At 36.7% G+C, this 20,792-nt stretch overlaps 1 protein-coding gene and 1 pseudogene across 1 annotated transcript in view; one reads left to right on the forward strand and one right to left on the reverse strand.

Moving 5' to 3' along the window:
* LRP6 (LDL receptor related protein 6) overlaps positions 1-20,792 on the forward strand; it is a 219,998-nt gene that overhangs the window by 34,573 nt on the left and 164,633 nt on the right. The gene's annotated exons all lie outside the window — the stretch shown is intronic.
* LOC119541605 lies at positions 10,375-19,462 on the reverse strand (annotated as a pseudogene).

Genomic DNA, 20,792 nt, shown 5'->3' on the forward strand with positions numbered 1-20,792 from the left:
GGCTGCACTGTTTTACATTTCCACCAACAATGCACTCAAGTTCCAATTTTTATGTATCTTTTCCAATACTTGTTAGCTTCTTTTCTTTTAATAATAGCCATCCTTGTGGGTGTGAAATGATATCTCATTGTGGTTTTCATTTGCATTTCCCTAATGGCTAATGATGTTGAGCATCTTTCCATGTGTTTGTTGGTTATTTATATGTTTTCTTTGGAGAAGTATCTATTTCTCCCCGCTCTTTTTTATTAGAGAAGTTGTGGGTTTACAGAACAATCATTCGTAAAAGACAGAATCCCCATATACCAACCTATTGTTAAAACCTTGCATTGATGAGGCACATTTGTTACAATTAATGAATGCATATTTTTATAATTGTCCTGTTAACTGTAGTCCATGGTTTAACTTGGGCTTCACTGCATTGTGCAGTTCCGTGGATTTTTCTTTTAATTTATTGTAGTGCCAAATATACAACCTAACTTTCCCCTTTTAAGTACATTCAAATATATGATTCAGTGCTTTTAATTATGTTCACAATGTTGTGCTTCCATTACCACCATCCATTTCCGAAACTTTTCCATGTTCCCATATAGAAACTCTGTACTTTTTAAGCCTTAGCTGCCTATTCCCTACCCTCACCCCAAATCCTGGTAAACCGTATTCTAAATTTTTATTTTTTAAGTTTTCTTATGCTAATTATTTCACATCAGTGATGTCATACAATATTTGTCATTTTGTGTCTGGCTTATTTCACTCAACATGATGTCTTCATGGTTCATCCATGTTGTCTCATTTATCACAACTTCATTCTTTTGCAGCTGGATAATATTCCATTGTGTATATACCACATTTAACTTATCCATTCATTGGTTGTAGGCACTTGGGTTGCTTCTATCCTTTGGCAATTGTGAATAATGCTGCTGTGAACACCATTGTGCAAGTTATCTTTTCGCGGCCCTGCTTTTAGTTCTTTTGGGTATATACCTTGAAGTGGGATTGCTGAGGCATATGGTAATTCTGTACTTAACTTGCTGAGGAACTTGCCAGACGGTCTTCCACAGTGGCTGCACCATTTTCCATTGCCACCAGCAATGAATGAGGATTCCTATTTCTCCATAACCTCTCCAACACTTGTAATTTTCTGCCTTTATTATTTTTTTAAATACAGTAGCCATTCTAGTGGGTGTGAAGTGGTATTTCATTGTAGTTTTATTTGCATTTCCCTAATGGCTAATGATGGTGAGCATTACTTCATGTACTTTTTGTTCATTTGTGTATCTTCTTTGGAGAAATGTCTATTAAAGTCTTTTGCCCATTTTTTAATTGGGTGGTTTGTCTTTTTGTTGTTGAGTTATAGGATATCTTGTTATATTCTTGATATTAAATCTTTATTTGATATGTGGTTTCCAAATATTGTCTCCCATTGTGTTGGTTGGCATTTTACTTTCATAATAGAATTCTTTGCACACAAATTTTTACTTTTGATGAGTTCCCATTTATCTATTTTCCTTCTTTTGTTCCTTGTGCATTGGGTATAAAGTCTAAGGAACCATTGTTTAACACAAGGTGCTGAAGGTGCTTTCCTACGTTTTCTCCTAGCTTTATAAAAGTGGCTCTCATATTTAGCTTTGTGATACATTTTGAGTTAATTTTTGTATGTGGTGTGAGATAGGGGTCCTCTTTCATTCTTTTGCATATGGATACCAGTTCTCCCAGCACCATTTGTTTAAGAGACTATTGTTTCCCAATTAGTGGACTTGGCAGCCTTGTCAAAAATCAATTGGCTGTAGATGTCAGGGTCTATTTCTGAACTCTCAGTTTGATTCCATTGTCTGTGTATCTGTTCTTGTGCCAGTACCATGCTGTTTTGACCACTTTAGCTTTTTTCTTAAAGTCAGGAAGTGTGAGCCCTCCAACTTCATTCTGCTTTTTCAAATGATGTTGGCTATTCGGGACTCCTTACCCTTCCAAAGAAATTTGAAGATTGACTTTTCCATTTCTTCAGAAGTAGGCTCTTGAAATTTTGATTGCGGTTGCATTGACTCTGTAAATCATTTTGGATAGAATTGACTTCTTGACGATATTTAGTCTTCCAATCCATGAGCATGAAATGTCCTTTCATTTATTTAAATCTTTTTTATTTCTTTTAGCAAAGTTTTGTAATTTTCCATGTATACATCGTTTACATCTTTGGTTAGATTCATTCCCAGATACTTGATTCTTTTAGCTGCTATTGTGAATGGAATTTTTTTCTTAATGTCCTCCTCATATTGCTCATTATCAGAATATGGAAACATTACTGATTTTTGCATGGTGCTCTTGTACTGCCCCACTTTGCTGAATTTGTTTATTAGCTCTAGTAGCTTTGTTGTAGATTTTTTGGAACTCTCTGTAGGATCATGTAATCTGCAAAGAGTGAAAATTTTACTTTCTAATACGAATGCCATTTATTTCATTTTCTTGCCTAATTGCTCTGGCCAGAACTTCCAGTAGACTGCTGAAAAAACAGTGGGCATGCTTGTTTTGTTGTAGATCTTTGAGAGAAAGTTTTCAGTCTTTCACTATTCTGAATGATGTTGGTAGTAGATTTTTCATATATGCTCTTTATCATGTTGCAGTTTCCTTCTGTTCCTAGTTTTCTAAGTATTATTATCAAGAAGGGCTGCTGGATTTTGTCAGATGCTTTTTCTGCATCAGTTGAAATGATCATGTGTTTTTTTCCCTTCATTTTGTTAATGCATGTTGTGTTAATTGATTATGTTAATTCATGTTAATTGATTTTCTTATCTTGAACTACCCTTGCATACCTGGGTAAATCCCACTTGATCATGGTGTATAGTTCTTCTAATGTGCTCTTAAATTTGATTTCCTAGCATTTTGTTGAGAGGATTTTTGAATCTATATTCATAAGAGAAAACTGTCTGTAATTTTCTTGTAGTATCCTTATCTGAGTTTGGTATTAGGGTGATGTTGGCCTTATAGAACAAGTTAGGTAGTGTTCACCCCTCAATTTTTTGGAAGAGTTTGAGCAGAGTTGGTGTAAATGCTTCTTGTAATGTTGATAGAATTCCCTTGTGAAGCCATCTGGTCCTGGGCTTTTCTTTGTTGGGAGGTTTTTTGATGATTGATTCAATCTCTTTGCCTGTAATTTGTCTATTGAGATCTTTTTATTTCTTCCAGAGTTAAAGTTGTTTGTGTATTTCTAGGAATTTGTCCATTTCGTCTAGGTTGTCTCTGCTGGTTTGAAACTGTTATGTACCCCAGGAAAGGTCATGTTCTTTTAATCCAGCCTTGTGGATGTGGATTTACTGTGGGTGGGATCTTTTGATTAGGTGTTTCCATGGAGGTGTGACCCTCCCCATTCAGGGTGGGTCTTAATTAGATCACTGGAGTCCTTAAGAGAGCTGAGAGCCAACACACACTCAAAAGTTTGGAGACACTGGAAGATGCAGACTGAAGGATTTTTGGAGATGTGAAGCTAAGAAATGAAGCCCAGTGTTTGTCCCAGAGAAGCCAAGAGAGGACCTCCAGATGCTGACAGAGAAATGCCCTGGGAGAACAAGCAAGGATGCACAGAGGCTGACAGAAAGAAGCTAAGAAAGACAAACCCAGAGACATTTTGGAGAAAGCCGTTTTGAAACAAGAACCTGGGAGCAGAGGAAGAGCAGACACCAGCCACGTGCCTTCCCAGCTAACAGAGGTGTTCCGGATGCCACTGACCTTTCTTCAGTGAAGGTATCCTCTTGTTGAAGCCTTAGCTTGGACACTTTTATAACCTTAGAACTGTAAATTTGTAACCTAATAAATCCCCGTTATAAACGCCAATCCACTTGTGGCATTTTGCATAATGGCAGTTTTAGCAAACTGGAATGGTTATCTGATTTGTTGGGATACAGTTGTTCATAGTATCCTCTTAGGATCCGTTTTATTTCTGTGGGGCTATTAGTATTTTCCCTTCCATTTCTGATTTTATTCACTAGCATCGCTTCTCTTCTTTTTGTCAGTCTAGCTAAAGGTTTGTCAATTTTACTGATCTTTTTAAAGAACCAGCTTTTGGTTTTGCTAATGCTCTTGTGTTTTAATTCTGTTCTCAATTTCATTTATTTCTGCTCTGATCTTTGTTATTTCTTTCCTTCTGGTGGTTTGGGTTTAGTTTGCTTTTCTTTTTGTATTTGTTCGAGGTGTGCAGTTAGGTCTTTGGTTTGAACTCTTTCTTCTTTTTTAATGTAAGCATTTAGGGCTATTCATTTCCCTCTCAGCACTGCCTTCTTGTTGCAGTGCTGCATTCCATAAGTTTTGATATGTTGTGTGCTCATTTTCATTTCTCTCAAGGTATTTACTGATCTCCCTTGTAATTTCTTCTTTCACCCATTGATTGTTTAAGAGTGAGTTATTTTGCTCCCATATATGTGTGGATTTTCTGGTTCTCTGCCTGTTACTGATTTCCAGCTTCATTCCATTGTGGTCAGAGAAGATGTTCTGTATAATTTCAGTCTTAAAATTTATTGAGACTTGTTTTGCGACTCAACATGTGGTCCATCTGGAGAATGATCTGTGTACAATTGAGAAGAATGCATATTCTGCTGTTTTGGGGTACAGTGTTCTGTATGTGTTGGTTAGGGTGAGTTAAATTATCATATTATTCAAGTTCTCTTTCCTTATTGATGTTCTGTGTAGTTGTTTTATCTATTGATGAGAGTGGTATATTGAAGTCTCCAACTGTTATTGTAGAGCTATCTGTTTCTCCCTTAAGTTTTTTTTTTTTTTGTTTGATACATTTTATTTTTTTTTTATTGAGATATATTCACATACCACGCAGTCATACAAAAAAATCAAACTTTCGATTGTTCACAGTATCATTACATAGTTGTACATTCATCACCTAAATCAATCCCTGACACCTTCATTCTCCCTTAAGTTTTGTCAGGTATTAAGGGGCACTTGACACCTAACCACAGTGCCCCAAAATGCCCTCATGTATTTTGGGGCACTGTGGTTAGGTTCATAAATATTTATGATTGTTATTTCTTCTTGGTGGATTGACCCTTTTATTAATATGTAGTGTCCTTTGTTTCTTGTAACAGCTTTTCACTTAAAGTTCATTTTGTCTGATATTAGTTACGGCTACCCCAGCCCTTTTTTGGTGATTCTTTGCATGGAATATTTTTTTCATCCTTTCACTTTCAATCTCTTTATGTCTTTGGGTCTAAGGTGAGTCTCTTCTAAACAACATATAGTCGGGCTGTGCTTTTTTATCCATTCTTCCAATCTGTGTCTTTGGATTGGGAAGTTGAATCCATTAACATTCAGTGTGTGAAGGCTGTACTTACTTTAACCATTTTGTCCTTTGGTGTATGTGTGTGTGTGTGTGTGTGTGTATCTCCTCTCTTTACCATTAGTGCAACCTCTTTTTCTATATAGTTGATCTTTTGTGATTTTGTGATATATTTGACTGACCCCTTTCAAATTTTTTTTTTCTGTACATGTTTAAAATATTAGTTTCGCGATTACCCTGGGGTTTGTATTACACTACCTATATCTGTAACCTACTAATTTGAAAAGATACCAGCTTAGCTTCAGTAGGATATATGATTTCTGCTTCCATATTCCTGTTTTCCCTCTTTATGCTGTTTTTGTCCCACATTACCTTTTTATATTGTGTGTTCATTATCCAAAAATATGTCTTTTTCTTGTTCCATTGTATTCTGACTCTACAGGAATCAGTGTACAGCTCTATATTGAGAATAGAGTACTATTGGGGTTTATGTTTACCCATTTAGTTACCTTTACTGAAGACCTTTATTTCTTCACACTATGGAGGCCACTCTCTCCTCTCTTTTCCTTTCAGCCTGCCCAATTCCTTTAGTAATTCTTGTAGGGCAGTTTTTTTTTTTTTTTGTTTGTTTGTTTTTTTTGGACTAACCCTATCAATTTGTTTATCTGTAAATATTTTAAACTCTCCCCTTTTTTTAACAAGAATTTTTCCAAATAAAGAGTTTTTGGCTGGTAGTTTTTCTCTTTCAGTACCTTAAATATTCATACCACTGCCTTCTTGCCTCCATGGTTTCTGATGAGAAATTGGCACTTAGTCTTTTTGAGGATCCCTTGTGACGAATTGTTTTTCTCTCTGCTGCTTTCAGAATTCTGTCTTTATCTATTTCACATTCTGATTAGTAGTATCTTAAAGTTGGTCTGTTAGGGTTTAAAAATTTTGTTTTGGAGTATGTTGCGTTTCTTGAAGATACATGTGTACTTATGTCTTTCATAAGAGTTGAGAAATTTTTGTCTTTGTTTCCTCAGATATTCTTTCTTTCCATTTTTCCCTCTCGTCTGGGAATATGATGCATATGTTTGTACACTTATGCTGTCACTCAGGTCCTTGCCACACTGCTCAATTTAATCTTTTTTTTTTTTTTTAAATTAAATTCAGTTTTATTGAAATACATTCACACACCGTACAATCATCCATGATATACAATCCACTGTCCACAGTATGATAACATAGTTATGCGTTCATCACCACAATCTATCTCTGAACATTTTCCTTACATCAGAAAGAACCAGAACAAGAATAAAAAATAAAAGTGAAAAAAGAACACCCAAATCATCCCCCCATCCCACCCCATTTGTCCTTTAGTTTTTATCCCCATTTTTCTACTCATCCATACACTAGATAAAGGGGGTGTGATCCACAAGGTCTTCACAATCACACTGTCACCCCTTGTAATCTACATTATTATATAATCGTCTTCAGGAGTCCAGACTGCTGGGTTGGAGTTTGGTAGTTTCAGGTATTTACTTCTAGCTATTCCAATACATTAAAGCCTAAGAGGTGTTATCTATATAGTGCCTAAGAATGTCCACCAGAGTGACCTGTCGACTCCATTTGAAATCTCTCAGCCACTGAAACTATTTCGTCTCATTTTGCATCCCCCTTTTGGCCAAGAAGATACTCTCAGTCCCACGATGCTGGGTCCACATTCATCCCCGGGAGTCATATTCTGCATTGCCAGGGAGATTTACAACCCTGGGAGTCGGGTCCCATGTAGAGGGGAGGGCAGCGAGTTCACCTGTCGAGATGGCTCAGTTAGAGAGAGAGAGGGCCACATCAGAGCAACAAAGAGGTACTCGGGGGTGGACTCTTAGGCACCATTACATGCAAGTTTAGACTCTCCTTTGTGGTAATGAGCTTCATAAGGGCAAGTCCCATGCTCGAGGGCTCAGCACATCAAACCGCTAGTTCCCATGTTTGTGACAACATCAATACCAGTCCAGGTGAGGATGTCCAACACATCCGCACCTTCCCCCAGATCCTCGGGGCTGGGGAGGGGGAGGCTGTAAATATATTTTTTATTATCTGCCCAAATTGCTCTGGGATGTGTCACTATTTCACTCCAGCCTATACTAACCTACCGTATGTCACTTCCTATTCAAAGTTCCATGCAATTGTGGTGTTTGAACAAATCGACTGTAGAGTTCTACCATTTAGAAAATTTAGATCCTGTACCAAATAGATATCTATTCCCTTGGTCTCATATGGAAGTTGAAGTTTTAAAGCACAATCAGTTTCAACCTTTACTCTTTGGCCTGGCTTGCCCTGGTCTTAAGCAGACCTGCTTCGTTCATATCACTAATTGAAGTCTGGGCTCTTTTTCAGCTATTTTTTTTTTTTCTTGGCAGTGGCTGTATGCACTAATACTGACATTCATATCTGCCGAGCTCTAGCTCTGAGTTTTAGGGGTCTCAGATATGCATTGTGTATTGTATTGTGTATTGTATATTGTATTGTATTGTGTATTGTATATTGTATATTGTATTGTATGACATGTTATTTTTCTTTTTATCATTTTTTTCTTATTGCTAAAAAAAACAGTTTTTCTTGTAGCAGTCAGTTTGTTCAAGTGCTGATTGTGATAAATGTACAACTTTATGATGATACCATGAACAACTGATTGTACACTGTGGATAAATGTATGGTATGTGAATATAACTCTATAAAATTGTAGGAAAATGTATATATAAGAGTAAAAGCGTTGGAGAAAACATGGTCAGAGGGATGATGCCTCACCAATATGGACTAACTACAATGTGTAAACCCAGAATTGAATCTTAGAACATAGCCTAACGTGGACATAATAATTGTAATAGTCCCTGGATTGTAAGCTCTTACAGCAGTTAACGCTATCCCTGAATTGTAATGCCTATCTCTAAACTTTGAGGTGCTGATCCCCTAGCGTATAACCTGATTGGTCTCTGGAACAATTCACGGGGTTTTTTTTTTGCCCTGTCTCACCTAGCCGCCATCTTAGTTTCTAGGTTTTGTTTTCTTTAATTACAAAAGGAAATTTATTTCAGAAGCATAAGGGAACATTTACATTTCAACAAGGTGATAAACAGTTGTCTTGCTAAAGAAAAAATATGCATGGCATTAAGTTCATTTAAATTTTTGAAGGGAAATAACCTAAGTTGTGCACTATTAACTTAAGGAAGGGGAAGGGGAACAGTGAGGTGGTAAGAATAGGAACGCAGTCACCTCAATAATAAACTCAAGAAAGCAAAGTTACTCTGCTTTGAGTTTACAAATATACTTTTTTAAAAAAAGGAAAGTTACACTTAATGTTGAAATTTTTTTATAGCTCTAGTCTCAGTAAAGTAACTTGAAATAGCTTTAGGCCGCAAGGTGATCTATCACCATTTTCAAATGACAATTCCATGTTCCTATGTCTGTTCAGATTCCAAGGAGCTTAGGTTCAGCTCATAGTCTTTGAATGTTTCGAGATTATTGCCACCACTCAGTACTCAAGCTGACCAACTTCTTTTGCCCACTTCTATCCAAAAAAAATTTTTTTTCCTCATAAACATGTTAGTAATTCTAGCAAAGGGGTTTTGCTTTTTCCTCAACACAGATGTAACTGAGGGCACATGAATAAACAATAATGAAGACACCTGCAACAGAAACAAACTATTCTTCAAAAAATACATCAAACTTCTAAAAAATGTCATTCAAGCAATTGATTTGAATAGCTAATTTGGGGGAGGAAAGAGTAACTGTTGAACAAAAATATATGAAACATTGAAATGCAGAGCAAATGGCCTATGCTACTAAAAATGCCCATGACATTAAATACTCCACAACTCCCCCATCTGTTGTTTTAACCTAAAGATTTGTTGGCTAACTTATACAATAGTTTTGATTAATAACCTGAGAAGTTAAAATCTTGAAGTGGTGAAAACAATCCGAGAGAGCATCCCTTATGTAACGCCACACCGTGTTATCAAGTCACTTTTCCTGGGTAGCCCTGGTTATCACATCCCCAAATTGTAAATTATACTTTCTCATTCTGTAAAAACTATGTACATCAGATTTGATACTTTGGCTGTATTTCATCAATAGGGATCTCTAAATTTATCTTTGAAAATGCAGCCTGTGTTTATTTTTAAATAACAGTAATCATATAAGTACAACTGACTCAAAACCCCTCACTACTAGGGGAAGAACCAAGATGACAAGTCAATAAGGGATTCACCCAAAAGGATAATGACTGTTTTTAAAGACCACTTGTTCCTGGAATTTTAAAAAATGATTTATGTTATATAGTCAGGTTTCACAGCATGTGTGTGTGTATGTGTGTGTGTATATATATGTGTGTATATATCCATATGTACACATATGTATGCTTATGTATGTATATTATACATACACATTTTTTTCTGGATAGTAAGATCCCATACTCAAAAAAGTTTACGTCATAATATATGAAGAGTTTACATCACAGAATATGGAAAAGAGTTACGTGAGCAGTGCAAGGCACCTTCCTTCTTAAAAATGTAATATGTCTACATTTTAAGAAAGCTGGTATTTTGCTTTTATGACACTAGGTAGGAATGCTGCCACATTGCCTAGCAACTTTATTAAAAAACAAATCAAATAAGATTAGGCATTACTCTTCTCTATTTACTGGGAGAAAAAAGTTAAGACACAGAGGAGAGGAAAATCAATAACCTTTCAAAACTGATGATCTTTATCAGTTATAGGAAAGACTGAATTTCATTAAATTTTATATTTGAATAGCTCTTGATAACATTATCAAGATGTTTAAATGAGAAAGATTTGCAATATGACGTCTGAATGATGACACTGCAAAAACAAGTTAAGATTGCTGACAAAGCATTGAAAAATATTTTTGTGGTTTCACCTTGGACACAACCGTAATCTGTTAAAAAAGTAGATCATACATACAAAGGTATAAAGAACATTAAGTTTTTATCTGAAAGCAGCAGTCATTTTAAAGGGACATCCTTGGCAATCCAATGAGTAGTAGAATGTGAAAATATCAATTTAGCTCATGACAGTGCTGAAGAATATGATGTTTTTATTCAGTAGAGTCTTCCCCAACTATGATTTCCTTGTGCTCTCAGACTTCGGTCACCTCTACTTCCCCTGAAGGCTCTTCTCATAATTAAACTTGCCCAAATTGCTGCTGTATTTCTCATTAGGAGGATTATAAATTTGCCTCACATCCTTTTTTGGTCCTGCTGGGGATTTCTTCGGTGGTGAACCTGAAGTTGCATCTTCATTGGCTCTCTTTTGCCTGATCTCAATCTTCTGTATAGATTTCCAGGATAATGTTACTGTGCTCTTGTAAGAAGGAAGAATATGGAAGAGATCCTTGATTAAAACATTGATATTGTTTGTTATTTCCAATACAACTTTAATTTTGTTCTCTTCTATTTTTAAGGCCTCTCCTGTTTTCCCCTTGAGAGCCAAACTTAGATGTCTGATATAAACTTGTAGGTCCCGTGCAAAGCACTGCAGCCTGATTTTGAAATCTTTGAACTTTTCTGCATTCTGTTTGGCTGTTAAGAAATCTGGAAGTTTTTGGGCCAACTGGTGAAAGCTATGCAATAAATATTCCACATAGCTGAACTGCAATTTAGGTTCTTCATTACCCGCATTGTCTCCATTTTCTGCTTCTTCTGGAGTAGGAGGCATATACTCCAATAACTTATCGAATAGTTAAATTTATTTCTAGCTTTTCCATGTCACCACAAAATGAACTCATCTTTGCCAACAATTTTACTACCTCCAACTGTATGTAGAGACCTTCCACCAGGGTAGTCAAGGAACTGAGGGTAGGGAGAACCTGCTCACGGAAGTAAGTCACAAAGGTTGTGGAGTGAACATTTTTAGAGAAGAGGGGTACCTCCTGGCAAGAGTACTTTAAGAGCCTGTCTACGCAGTCAGGATCTGAGGAATTGAAGGTTTGCTCCAGGTCAGCTTGTTCAGCCACCAACTCTAGTAGTTGCTGTCTTCCACTCAGTCTGTAAGCTTTCCTTTTTTTTTTTAACCCTGTGCATTTTTTTTAAAATTGAGATTCTTCACATGCCATACAGTTATCCAGAGATCCAAAGTGTACAGTCAGTTGCCCACAGTACCATCATAGAGCTGTGCATACATTACCACAATTAATTTTTTTTAATATTTAGAACATTTTCATTACTCCAGAAAAGAAACAAAGACAAAAAAAGGAAACCGAAATCTTCCCATACCCCTAACCACCCCCCTGCATTATTGACTCATATTATTGGTATAGTACATTTGTTACTGTTGATGAGAGAATGTTAAAATACTTCTAACTGTAGTATATAGTTTGAAATAGGTATATATTTTTCCCCTATATGCCCTTCTATTATTAATTTCTAGTTATAGTGACATACATTTGTTTTAGCTCATGAAAGAGATTTCTAATATTTGTACACTTAATCATGGACATTGCCCACCTCAGGATTCACTTTTATACATTCCCATCTTTTAACCTCCAACTTTCCTTCTGGTGACATATGTGACTCTGAGCTTTCCTTTCCACCACATTCACACACCATTCAGCACCGTTAGTTATTCTCACAATAACATGTGACTGTTACCTCTGTCCATTTCCAAACACTTTAAGTTCAAACTAGTTGAACATTCTGCTCATAATAAGCAACTGTTCCCCATTCTTTAGCCTCATTCTATATCCTGGTAACTTTTATTTCATGTCTATCAGTTTACATATTATAATTAGTTCATATCAGTGAGACTCTGCAGTATTTGTCCTTATGTGTCTGAACTTAATTCACTCAATATAGTGTCCTCAATTTTCTACATTAACTCATTTTTTTAAAGGTGGTTTTGTTCACACAACGTACATTCCGTCCTAAGTAAACAATTGATGGTTCCCTGTATAGTCATGTATGTATGTATTCACCATCACCGCTATCTATATAAGTATGTCTCCATTTCTTCCACAAAACAGGAGGAAGAGTCAGAGAAAGTAGACAAAAGAAAAAGAGAAAAGAGAAAACAAAACAAAACAAAACCATGACAGCTAGGGAGCAACAAAAGGAAAGATAGCATTAAACTAAAGTAGAATAAAGAGTCAGACAACATTACCAATGCCACAAATCCCACACCCCTCCCTTATGTTCTCCTCTTATATGCATTTAGCTTTGGTATATTGCCTTTGTTACATTAAATGAAGCATAATACAATGTTTCTGTGAATTATAATCTCTAGTTTGCATTGATTTTATTTTTCCCCCAATCCCACCCTATTCACTTGCAAGGTTGACATTCATTTGTCAGGTTGACATTCATTTGTTCTCCCTCATGTAAAAACATATTTGTACATTTTATCACAATTGTTGCGCACTCTAGATTTTACTTAGTTATACAGTCCCAGTGTTTATCTTTCTTCTTTCCTTCTAGTGTCCCACATGCTCCTAACCTTTCTGTTTCAACCATCCTCAAATTCATTTTTGTTGAGTTTAGTTACATTTCTGTGCTAGAATTACACAAAATTGTTCCAAACCTCTCACTTCTGTCTTTTCCTATCTGTCTGTAGTGCTTCCTTTAGGATTTCCTGTAGAGCGGGCATCTTGTTCACAAACTCTGCCATTGTCTGTTTTTCAGGGAATATTTTAAACTCGCCCTCATATTTGAGGGACAGGTTTGCTGGATATAAGATTCTTATTGGCGGTTTTTCTCTTTCTGTCTCTTAAATATATCACACCAGTTCCTTTTTGTCTCCGTGGTTTCTCCTGAGAAATCTACGCATAATCGTATCAAGCTTCCTTTGTATGTGGTGGGTCATTTTTCTCTTGCTGCTTTCAGGATTCTCTCTTTGTCTTTGACGTTTGATAATCTAATTATTAAATGTCTTGGCGTAGGCCTATTCAGATCTATTCTGTTTGGGGTACACTGCGCTTTTTGGATCTGTAATTTTATGTCTTTCATAAGAGATGGGACATTTTGTTGATTGTTTCCTCTATTATTGCTTCTGCCCCTTTTCCCTTCTTCTGGGATACCCATGACACATACATTTATGTGTTTCATGTTGTCGTTCAATTCCCTGAGACGTTCCTCATATTTTTCAATTACTTTCTCTATCTGTTCTTTTGTGTGTAGGATTTCAGGTTTCTTGTTCTCTAGATCCTGAGGGTTTTTTTCTGCCTCTTGAGATCTGCTATTGTATGTTTCCATTATGTTTTTCATTTCTTGTGTTGTGCTTTTCATCTCCATAGATTCTGCCAGTTGTTTTTTCGAACTTCTGATTATTGTCCAGTGTTTTCATTATACACTTCATCTCTTGCCATATCTTCCCTAAGCTTTTTGAATTGATTTAGCATTAGTTGTTTCAGTTCCGGTATTTCAGTTGAAGTATAAGTTTGTTCCTTTGGGCCATAACTTTGTTTTTCTTAGTGTAGGTTGTAGTTTTCTGTTGTCTAGGCATCTGGTTTCCTTGGTTACCCCAGTCCGGTTTTCCCAGACCAGAACGGGCTCAGATCTCAGAAGGGGGCAATATTCAGTATCAGGTTTTCCTGAGGGTGTGTCTTAGAAGATTGACACACCCTCTGAGGCCTTTAGCCTGTGTGCTTTAACTAACCTGCACAGTAGGTGGCATCTGTCAGCCTGTCTCTCCTGACTGGTGTAAGGTGTGGCCCGCTTAGTTTCTGTTTTGGCTGTTTTCCCCGAGGCTCTGTGGTCTGGTTCTGAATAGGAGGCTAGTAGGAGAGCTGGGCCCCACCCCTTTCCTCTTAGGGAAGATACACCCCCGAGGAAGTGATCATCAGCATTTAAATAGGTTCTTTTTCTCTCTGACTCTGTTTTTTCCACCCTTTTCTGGGTCAGAGCACTGTGAGCTGAAAACAGCTGTGGCTTTCTCCACTGAGCCACCCAGGTTGGGAGAGAGAAGGGACAGAAAGCTCCCCCTCTGGGCCAGTCCATGGCTGCCTGCCTCAGCTTCACCGACTGGCCAGAGATAGTACCTGGTCCTCTGGACTCCCCTCCCAATCCAGAGAAGTCCTCCAGCTCTTTAAGGTTAGTTGTCACTAAAGTCCTGTCTGCTTGTTTGGGATTTGTAGCTTGTATTGAGCAGTCCACGTTTTGTTAATTAATACTCCAGTTGGAGCTGGACTGAGGTATATTTGCTTGTTCAGAGAGTGCTGCTCTCTATCGCAACAAGGTTTTGCCGTTTGGGCTGCTGTGGGGGAAAGGGGCTCCCAGCTTGCGTCCGCAGTTTTTACTTACAGATTTTATGTTGCGATCTCAGGCATTCCTCCCAAATCCAGGTTGTTGTATGATGTGTGGACAGTCACGGTTGTCCCCCAGCAGTTATTCCAGATTATTTATTTGTTGTTCCTTGTTGTTTATTAGTTGTTCCAGGGGGACTAACTTCCACTCCTCTGTATGCCACCATGTTTGTGGTCTCTCTCTGTAAGCTTTTTAACCCAGATGGTATCTTCATGAGCAAAACAAATTCTTCACCAGTTACGTCTTCTAGGACCTTTTTGGATTCAGTTAGTATAAGTTCCTCTACTTTCTTAGTTAAGACTCTGTCTGGTAAAGTCTTAAGTTTTGTTGAAAGGAACTTGATTGCTCGTTCTCTAACAATGTCCTCTCCTTGAAGTATTTGGCTCAACAAGTATCCTCACTTCCCTTTTGCATCCATTTTAACTATATTTAACAGGGCATTGTTCGCAAAGTTAAATTATACAGTCATCTGTCTGCAAAACTTGTATTAGTATGGCTGCTATGTGGGGAAGATTTTCTCTAGTAGCAAACTGAGGCATCTCTTTAATTGCTTGAGGTTGAATCGCTACGTCTTCATCCTCACATAGGTCTAACTGTGCACTGATAGCAGAATCAGCCAATTCAGGAAAATGCTTTAAGAATTGTGGAATAAACTGGGCGGCTAGTCTTTTTTCCTTGTACCACTTTCACACCATCCAGTATCACTTGATAGGCATCTTTATGCTGACCTCCTTGCTCAGTATCATTGGCCAGAATGCCATAGTTGTGGTAAAGCTCCTCCACCATTGGAATGCTGAGCGACAAGCACAGGGCTCACTCCTGCTGTCGTCTTTGTTGCCAGTGCCATCTCTACCTCAGAAGTTTGCCAGGACCACGACCTGCACTATTACGCTTCCAGCTGCCGCCACAAATATGTTTAAGGGTGTATTGGTTAACTTATAAATTTGGGGAATTTTTCAGATAGCCTTCTTTTTTTTTTTTTTTTTTGATAATTCCAAAAACTTTATTTTTATGTTTAAATTCAGTTTTATTGAGATATATTCACATACCAGACAGTTATCCACAGTGTACAATCATTTACAAGACCATCATATAGTTGTGCATTCATCACCACAATCAATTTTTGAACATTTTCATTACTCCAAAAAAAAGTGAATATAAGAATAAAAATAAAAGTAAAAAAAGAACACCTAAAACATCCCATCACCACCCTCATCCCACCCTATTTTTCATTTAATTTTTATCCCCATTTTTCTACTCATCTGTCCATAACACTGGATAAAGGGAGTGTGAGCCACAGGGTTTTCACAGTCACAGTCACACCATGTAAGTTACATAGTTATACCATCGTCTTCAAGAATCAAGGCTACTGGGCTGCAGTTTGACAGTTTCAGGTATTTCCTTCTAACTATTCCAATACACTGAAAACTAAAAAGGAATATCTATGTAGCACATAAGAATAACCTCCAGAATGACCACTCAGCTCCTTTTGAGATCTCTCAGTCACTGAAACTTTATTTTGTTTTCTTTCACTTCCCCCTTTTGGTCAAGAAGACTTACTCAATCCCATGATGCCAGGTCCAGGCTCATCCCCAGGAGTCATGACCCATGTTGCCAGGGAGATTTACACTACTGGGAGTCATGGCCCACATAGGGGGAAGGGCAGTAAGTTTACCTGCTGAGTGGGCTTAGAGAATGAGAGGCCACATCTGAGCAACAAAAGAGGTTCTCTGGGAGAGACTCTTAAGCAAAATTATAAGTAGGCTTAGTCTCTCCTTTAAGTACAAGCTTCTTAATGGCAAGCCCCAAGATTGGCCTACTAAATTGGTAATCCTCAGTGCTTGTGAGAATATCAGTGATTCCCCAGGTGGGGAAATTTAATATTTCTGCATTTTCCCCCAGTTTCTTGGGGGGAGGGGGGTCTTTGCAAATACTTTTTTATTCTCTGCCAGAGTTACTTTGGGATGTATCCGGATTTCACACTAACCTGTACAAACCTACCAGATCTGACTTTCTATTCAAAGTTCCCTATAATAATGGTGTTTGAATAAACTGACTGTACAAGTTTAATTATTTAGTGTACTACAGAAAATATACATCCTGCACCAAATAAATATCTCTTGCCTTGGTCTCGCAAAGAAGTTGAAGCTTTAAAACACAGTCAATATCATCCTATACCCTTTAGCCTGATTTGCCTTAGTCCTAACCAGATCTACTTCATTCATATCTCTAATTGTAGTGTGAACTCTTTTTCAGCTTTTTTAATAGTTGCTTATAAGGTAATACTGATATTCATACCTGTACCTGCCAATCTGTAGCTCTGAGTCTCAGGTGTCACACAGATACCCGAAGTTCCAGAGACCGACCAGTTATACACAAAGAGCTCAGCATCTTAGAATTTAGAGATAATCATTACAACTCAGGAATGGATATGACTGCTGTAAGAGCTTACACTCTAGGGACCATTACAATAAGCGTTCTCCTGATAACCTGTGCTCTCAGATTCAGTTCTCAAGAGTTTACACATTATAGTTAGTCCATATTAGTGAGGCATTATAATGTTTGTCTTTTTATTTCTGGCATAACCAAATACATTTTTGATTCTTACAAGTTGACAATGTGATCTTTTGTTTGACTCACTACATGATGCACCTGTTTGAGCCTTGATCCCACAACAAGGAACCACACCAAACTCTTCCAATTTTGTCTCTATTGAATTGATAGTCACTACATGACCTATAGTCTCAATAAGTAGTTTCTCCTAGTGGCAACAATATTGTTCCTGGTACTGAACGTTCTCTCAGTTTCTGCTAAATTAACAGTAATTGCATTCAAAATCTGTCTAGTCTTATGATATTGTCTGATATTTTTATGTATTAATAAATCTCTGTTATCAAGTGAATCATGAAAATACTTTATTGAAGTCCCAAATTAAGTTTTCCTAATTTTCTTAATTTGTATTCTCCTTCAGTCTTCTGAATTTTGCAATCATTTGACAAAGTTTCAGGATTTACAAATTTTTAAAAACTTGTAAAAACTTTAAAACTTTAAACTTTAAAAACTTTTAAAAAGTTCATTATATTTTTCACTTTTGTCATTAAAAGCAAAACATCTTCAAATAATTAGTTTTTCTGTCAATTAGTTTCTTTCAATTAGTTTTTATTTCAGTGGCATGTCATATTTCTTGCGTCATTTTCATAGTTCCCTTTACTTAGAATAAATTTTATCATTTATTCATCAATCTGTCGGCTTATTAAAGCTGAAACATTTTTTGTTGAACAACTAATAATAGTACTGCCATACTGCTAAACTATCATAGCCCAAACAGTAAAATATATATATATACATGTGCATATATATATACACACATATATATACATATTCCTCTTGTGAATGTTTACTCCTATTTCACAATGTCTATCAAAGCGAATCTATCAGTATTTATATGATTTCCAAACTGCTTTTGCAGTTCTAGCACTAGTGACTGCCCTTCAAAACCCAATATTTTTCCAGTTTTCATTATTGCAATTTTTTCAGGTCTTCAGATTATTACTTAATTCTATCTAGTATTTATTAGCTGTATGGTAGTAAATACAAATTTACAAAGAGAATATTTAAAATTATTTTCTTGGCTCATATCTTTATTGGATTATCCAGGGATAACTGAACAGATAATTTAGTCAGTGCCAAATGGAAACATCTAGAAATTTCAAAATTTTTGTTGAAGCCCCAGACTTCTCCATGGCATTATAATCGCACTAATGCTGTGTTCATAGAAATAACTTTCACTGAATCCTTTTCTCTCAAGCCTCTACAAAATAGTTTTATATTATCTGATATGATTTTGTTATTACTTTCAGTATCTGGAGATCAACAAAAACCATTAAACCATCTTCAAAGTCTTCAATTTTACATTTTCAGTAATTTAAACATTTTTATATGAAATAGTTGATTTTTTAATTGAAATCTTATTTTTTACCTTATTTATAGTTTCCAAAAACCTGTTTTCCCATTTCGGTAGAGATATATTTTGCAATAAGTAGGACCATAAGTCTAAATTGCAACAACATATTTGTACTGATATTTTTCTTTTTTAAAATGCTATTAAATATTTTAAGTTTGAAAATGCTTGATTATTTTAAACCGTCACTAGAGTTAGAAATTCTAATAATACTTTCTGAATTTTTATTTACCTTATCAACACTCTGACAAGAATTTTTCTAGTTTTTTCTTATTTCAAATGTTTCACTGTTTGAAACTGATTTGTGGTGTTCTTTTACTTTTTTCCTCACTGAAGTTCACAAATTCTGCCACCACAAATATGTTTAAGGGTGTATTGGTTAACTTATAAATTTGGGGAATTTTTCAGATAGCCGCCTTTTTATAGAGACCTAGTCTTAATTTCATTGTCGTCAGCGGACACACTTTGTATCTTTTTTATTCTTTTTCGTTTTATGGCCCATATTGTGGTCTGTCTTGGTGAATGTTCTGCATGTACTTGAGAAGAATGTTTATTCTGTTGTTTTGGGGTGTTTTTTTCTTTTCTTGTACACTGAGAAGAATATTTTTGTGTAAGGCTAGAATTATTTGGACTTTCAATTACCAGTAATATCTGGGCTGTGTTTTTCTCATCTCTCCTAAATTATTTTTATTTTATTAATTGTCATAGCTCTATTCGGATTTTAAAAACTCTCTTCATGACTCAATTTTGTTCATATTTTTTTCTACACTTTTGCTGTGGTACTTTTGCTTTTTATAAATTTTTAAATTAACCTTAGGAATTTATTTTCCTTTCTTCATTTTTCTTAGATGTTCTTTGTATTAGCTCTTTACTTTTCAGCGTATCAGCTTTTCTAATTTAAACATTTCTAATACCATTTTACCTGTACCTCATGGTTTTATTGCTTGTATGTAATTATTTTTCTTGTTATAATTTCCATTAATTTTTATTTCTTTGAACTGTGTGTTGTATTAGAAATGTGACTATTAAATTTCCCGAAAGAGAGTAATTTTTCCTCCTTGGTTATTGATTTCTAAATTTATTGCATTTCAGTTATCCAATATGACATTACGTCAGTGCTGATTGCAGTGCTCTAGAAGTGTACATTAAATCAAACATACTGGTATTATTTTTTGAAATCTTTTGATTCCCAGTTAATTCTTAGAAATCTGTTTGATTTGTTGCTAGAGAGAAGTGTGTTAAAAATCGTTCATGTTGGTAATTGATTTGCAAGTTTTTTTCTGTAGATCTTCCAATTTTGCTTTATGTGCCTTGGGGCTCTCTCTTAAGGTTCATAAAGGTATAGAATTGTTATCTTTCTGTTGCACCTTTTAGCATTATTTTCTGATTTACTTGTGTTACTACTGCATGTGTCATTAGTCTGTTTTGTCAGATATTGCAAGCTAAACTTCCCTCCCTCCCTCCCTCCCTGTCTGTCTGTCTGTCTATCTATCTATCTACAGTTTATTGCTTTATTTGGGAGGCTGAGGGGAAGGAACTCCATGGTGAGGACTAGAAATGGAGGGAGCACCTTGAGGAGCCTGTGGAGAATGCAGGGGTATTGGCCTACCCCACCTCGATGGTTGCTAACATGACCACAGACATAGGGGACTGGTGGTTTGATGGGTTGAGCCCTCTACCATAGGTTTTACCCTTGGGAAGACGGTTGCTGCAGAGGAGAGGCTAGGCCTCCCTGTGGTTGTGCCTAAGAGCCTCCTCCCGAATGCTTCTTTGTTGCTAGGATGTGGCCCTCTCTCTCTGGCTAAGCCGACTTGAAAGGTGAAATCACTGCCCTCCCCTCTACGTGGGATTGGACACCCGGGGGAGTGAATCTCCCTGGCGGCGTGGAATATGGCTCCTGGGGAGGAATGTAGACCTGGCATTGTGGGACGGAGAGCATCTTGGCCGAAAGGGGGATGTGAGCGGAGATGAAATGGGCTTCAGTGGCAGAGAGATTCCGGGAGGAGCCGAGAGGTCACTTTGGTGGGCACTCTTACGCACATTTTAGATAATGCTTTTTAGGTTCTGAAGAATTGGGGTAGCTGGTGGTGGATACCTGAAACTATCAAACTACAACCCAGAACCCATGAATCTCGAAGACAGTTGTATAAAAATGTAGCTTATGAGAGGTGACAATGGGATTGGGAAAGCCATAAGGACCACACTCCACTTTGTCTAGTTTATGGATGGAGGAGTAGAAAAATAGGGGAAGGAAACAAACAGA

This window comes from Choloepus didactylus, chromosome 8 (assembly GCF_015220235.1).
Source record: "Choloepus didactylus isolate mChoDid1 chromosome 8, mChoDid1.pri, whole genome shotgun sequence".
NCBI lineage: Eukaryota > Metazoa > Chordata > Mammalia > Pilosa > Megalonychidae > Choloepus > Choloepus didactylus.